Raw genomic sequence first — 5362 nt, 5'->3', positions numbered from 1 at the left:
CAACAAAATGCATGGAAACACATATGTTCCACTAAATAAATCAATGTAAAAAAATTACATTTGAACTAATTAAAAATGTCCACATACTTAACTTTAAAACATTTGTGTTTCAGTCCGATGGTTAGTCTGACATCACTGTTTCCAAGTCCAAAAGCTCTATCAGATGCCAAAAACAAACAACAGTGCTTATATACACTAATTGTGCTGTAACCTTTATCTCTATACTGAAATCTCTGATGGTTAGTTATTCAGCTATTTTGAATCATAAAATGTTTAAGTCTGGGATGCCGTTAGACTGGAGACTGTAATGTACACTATGGCTTTTGAAAAGCTTAAATGTGTGACTTGAATAAACAGTGTTCATAAATGGTTGTTGAGTATTCTCATGAAACAAGATAGAGGAAGTAGAAGTAGAGGCTTCGACCCGAAACAGAGTTAAGGTGCAGTAAAATTATCTGTTGTTCTGTGAATGTTCACTGGTGAATTCAGTCATTTCAATATGAATTCACATGATCAGCAATTTCGTTTGTGGTCAAAAATGTCACTATGGGACCAAGTTGGTGTGAGGTACTTAAAGAGTTAGAAAAGTGAAAAGGTACAGCATCGTTTTACGTTTGTTTTTCCTCTTTTCTGGTGGATGGTCCAGGCACTTCGATGATTTTCAGGTCTACAGGAGGATTTTTATTCTTGATCAAACTTGTATTTCAGCTTACCGAGATCCCTGCAAAGTACAAAATTTACTGTTAGTAAGGTTATTAAACTGATAGTTGTGAAATTTAAATAATTTCCTCAGCCTTGTGACGTTCCAAACCTGTTTGACTGTCTATCTGTGGAACCCAAAAGCAGATCTCAGGCATAATGCAACCCCAGTCACCATTCACTTTCACTGCATGAAACACAAGCAGAAAACAATTGTGTAAATCATTCATGAAACCATTCTTATGCACACTTGTCTAGTTCAATTCAATGCAACAATTTATGTAAAAATGGTTAAGCTCCAAAAATTTCCCAGAAAAGATCCTAAAAATAATCAATGAGTTCACAACTCATGTGTTATGGGTTGTGTTGCAAGTCTTCTGAAGCCTAATTGCTTTTTCCTATTTATTTATTTTTTTTGTCGAAAAAGACTAAACTTGAAGTTATAATTCAGTTAAAATGTCTATAGCATTTTTTGTGAATCAAACCTGTGATATTATTTTTCTGAGTAACATGAATGAGATTTGAGATCATGAGAAAAGATTTTCAGAGAGTATCTGATTAAAAAACACAAGTACACAGTCAAACAATACAATTTCACACAGAGAAAGTTCATAGTAATAAAGTACTTGCATGTGGTGCAGGTAACTTACTGTAATTCAATGTTGCCACTGAAATGTTCAGATTATTTTAGAAATGTAATGGTTGTTCTGGGGAAACAAAAGAACAAAGCTGATTATTCACAACATAATATTTATTGACCAGTAAATGGCTTTAAAATGGTATTTGAGAGAATGAGGGCACCTGTAGTAAAGTTAGGCTAAACAAAAACAGACCAAACTATAACCTGTTTTTGTTATTCATAACAAACGCCAAGAATCAGAGAATTTTCTAAATTAGTTAGGCAATATCAGCAATTTGAATACACAGTTGTACAAAATATGTTGAATTGAATGACTAAATCAATCTAAGACAATAAGTCAATCATTTCCATTTGTTCATTAGATCAACGTAGTTAGCATCGCGGCTAAAACCTTCATACCAGATACTGTGCAATAAACGAGTGGTAAACACTGTAAAAACGTAGTAATGTATAATAAATTTAGTTTATATATATGTGTGTTTAAATATATAGTGAGTAGACTCTGTATTTATATTTATTTGGCGAGTTTACAAACCTTGTAATGGAGAGCCGAATAAACGGCGGAAGCTTTGATGAGAGGAGCCGTTACTTTCCTGATGACGATCAGCTGAGCTTTGTTGCGCGCGAGCAGCGCGAGGATCACTGAAGCGACGACAGCGGAGGAATAGCAGCAGTTTCGTGACAGAATAAACTCTTTATCCTCCTGGTTCTTCTTCTTCATATAATATTATTATTATTTAGTGTTGTTGTTTAAGGTTTAAATGACTTAATAAAATAGGCCTATACTAAATATATGTAAGCTACCCAAGTGAAAAAGACTATAGTTACTGTTAAATGTATTAAAAATGCATTAAAGTATATTTGTATTGTAGGTCTACTAAAAACACACTCAAGTACATTTTTAATACATTTAATAGTACGTCTTTTTCACCTGGGTATGTATACTGAATCAAAATTAAGTAGCCTATAATAATAATAATAATAATAGGATAATAATAATAATAGAATAATAATCTAATTCGGGCCTCACTGAACCATTGGGTTCCTCCAGATGCTGGCTTTAACATAAGAGATCTTCCAGGAACCACTTAAATGTTAAAAGATCTTCCAATAACCCTTTTATCGCATTTAAGTTCCTCTATTTTCCCCCAAAGCACTTCGAGGTCTCATGGTAATGAAAAGGTGACTCCAGAACATCTGAAGTAAATACAAAGTGCTTAAAGGATCCCATAAGTTCCAGCAAGAACCTCAAAGATTGTCAATGCTCCTCCAGTAACCCTACTATAGGAAAAAGAGCTTTGAGGCACCAAAATTACATTTTGAAGTTCCTTGAGTATCCAACAGGATACTTGAGGCTCCTTTAGTTTTTACAGTGTATATGAACTGCAGTACATTATGATGCTCTGAACCTTTCTAAACAAGTGTAATCATAATATCATACAGTATCATATCTGAAAGTTATTACTCAGAATTTAAATTATTGATCTGTGATTAATACACTGTGATTCGCTCTCTGCTTCCTTCGAGGCTTCACCCACAATAACCTTGGTTGGTTTATGTACACAATTCCACAGTTCCAATTTCTCACATCAAATCCACATTTCATACCAAACCCAAGTGGCTGCTGTGTTTCAAAGTCAGATGTTCTGTGCTGAATTTATTTCACCAAATGTAATCAGTTAAATTCTAAATATAATTATTCAATTTATCTTTTTCATTACTGGCATCTATCCATACACCCAATAAACAATTTTCTTAAACACACACACATATATATATACACTCACCTAAAGGATTATTAGGAACACCATACTAATACTGTGTTTGACCCCCTCTCGCCTTCAGAACTGCCTTAATTCTACGTGGCATTGATTCAACAAGGTGCTGAAAGCATTCTTTCGAAATGTTGGCCCATATTGATAGGATAGCATCTTGCAGTTGATGGAGATTTGTGGGATGCACATCCAGGGCACGAAGCTCCTGTTCCACCACATCCCAAAGATGCTCTATTGGGTTGAGATCTGGTGACTGTGGGGGCCATTTTAGTACAGTGAACTCATTGTCATGTTCAAGAAACCAATTTGAAATGATTCGATCTTTGTGACATGGTGCATTATCCTGCTGGAAGTAGCCATCAGAGGATGGGTACATGGTGGTCATAAAGGGATGGACATGGTCAGAAACAATGCTCAGGTAGGCCGTGGCATTTAAACGATGCCCAGTTGGCACTAAGGGGCCTAAAGTGTGCCAAGAAAACATCCCCCACACCATTACACCACCACCACCAGCCTGCACAGTGGTAACAAGGCATGATGGATCCATGTTCTCATTCTGTTTATGCCAAATTCTGACTCTACCATCTGAATGTCTCAACAGAAATTGAGACTCATCAGACCAGGCAACATTTTTCCAGTCTTCAACTGTCCAATTTTGGTGAGCTTGTGCAAATTGTAGCCTCTTTTTCCTATTTGTAGTGGAGATGAGTGGTACCCGGTGGGGTCTTCTGCAGTTGTAGCCCATCCGCCTCATGGTTGTGCGTGTTGTGGCTTCACAAATGCTTTGCTGCATACCTCGGTTGTAACGAGTGGTTATTTCAGTCAAAGTTGCTCTTCTATCAGCTTGAAACAGTCGGCCCATTCTCCTCTGACCTCTAGCATCAACAAGGCATTTTCACCCACAGGACTGCCGCATACTGGATGTTTTTCCCTTTTCACACCATTTCATCGCTCTCTTCATCTAGATTCTGAGACTTTATGTAACTTCAATTCTAGACACAACCAATCAGGTCAGAATTGTTTGGCAGAATTGTTACTGTCAGAGCCAGTTCCCTTGGAGGAAAAGGGGAGGATGGGGAAAGATCCATAAGGAAAACTCAATTTAGCTCCTCATTTTTACTTTTCTCCACCCTCTGTGCCACCTGTACGTCAGAAGGGGGCCCAGTGCTGTCATTTACCCAAGCCTGTCTGCTGTGATCCCTCCATGGGCCACTTTAATTACTCGTCACCTCCTCCTCTGTCCCTGTGCTGCCTTTTCCTCGTGATATGGGTCACACAGCAGGTGCAGGTGCTGGTAATTACTCATCCAGAATCCTTCAGTGTGTCCAACAGCATGTCTTGGCCCTTTTTTCATCTAGAGCAGGGCCTGTCAGGACCCAGATCACCTGCTTGTTTAACAAGGCTGAAATATCCTTCACATTATAAGCTAGAACTTTTATTGGATTTATGTAAATTATGAAGCACAAACCAAGAACATAAGAGTGAGACATTTACATCCACATTTGAATAAATAGCATTTCCCTTGAATAAATTGCACTTCCTTAGAATGGCTAGAGATTTTCAAATAGGAGATTTAAAAACAAGGAGTACAGTAAGATATACATCATTTCTGGGGGATAATTTTAGCAGATGGATAATGAATTTACAGCAACAAAAAAAAAAAAAAAAAACCTTTGTTCGGGTCTATATTTATATTTGAACATAATTGACCATTGAACTGTAAACAAAACTTTAATTCAGTTTCTAAAACAGTTACACCCACAATGTAAAAGAAGTTGCTCCTGGTATAAATTAAGAATAACAAAAATTGTGTTCTCGCTGGTAAAAAAAAAGAGAGAGAAAAAAAGAATTTACCTGGTTGATCTTGACATCCCCTGTCAAAATGGTGCTGGGATAAAGATGTTTGGACACTGAAAAGAAAAATAGTACAATGCTAAAAAAAATACAATGCTAAACTCAATAGATTGCATATTTCCCAGATGTTATTTTACTCATATTTATACTGTATGAGTAAAATTTATAGCTACTCATTTTTCACAATATAAGTAGGACTTTACATGAAAATATATATCTGCCTTGAAAGGGGTCCTTCGCAAGGGGATCATCATATTTGGGGGTCCTAAGCATCATAAATGATCTGTTCTAAACAAATCTGGTTGAAAATGTTTTACATAGAGGCAGCATATTAATGCAAACTAGTTGATCACACTGTTTTGTGTTTCCTAAATACATATTCAAGGCAACCGAG

The 5362-nt window shown here is 36.5% G+C and overlaps 1 long non-coding RNA gene across 1 annotated transcript; it reads right to left on the bottom strand.

The window, feature by feature from the left end:
• Positions 1–632: 632 nt before the first annotated feature.
• On the bottom strand, positions 633–1372 carry LOC308690204. Its single transcript, XR_014030128.1, has 3 exons — positions 1350–1372; positions 812–886; positions 633–721 (listed from the first exon to the last, which is right to left on the bottom strand). It is a non-coding gene; the product is annotated as an uncharacterized lncRNA (long non-coding RNA).
• Between the last annotated feature and the right edge of the window lie 3990 nt (positions 1373–5362).

The sequence above is a fragment of the Scardinius erythrophthalmus genome (assembly GCF_964197995.2).
Source record: "Scardinius erythrophthalmus genome assembly, chromosome: 5".
Classification (NCBI taxonomy): Eukaryota; Metazoa; Chordata; class Actinopteri; order Cypriniformes; family Leuciscidae; genus Scardinius; species Scardinius erythrophthalmus.
The sequence above is the reverse complement of the archived record's forward strand: the minus strand, read 5'-3'. Positions and strand labels throughout refer to the sequence as shown.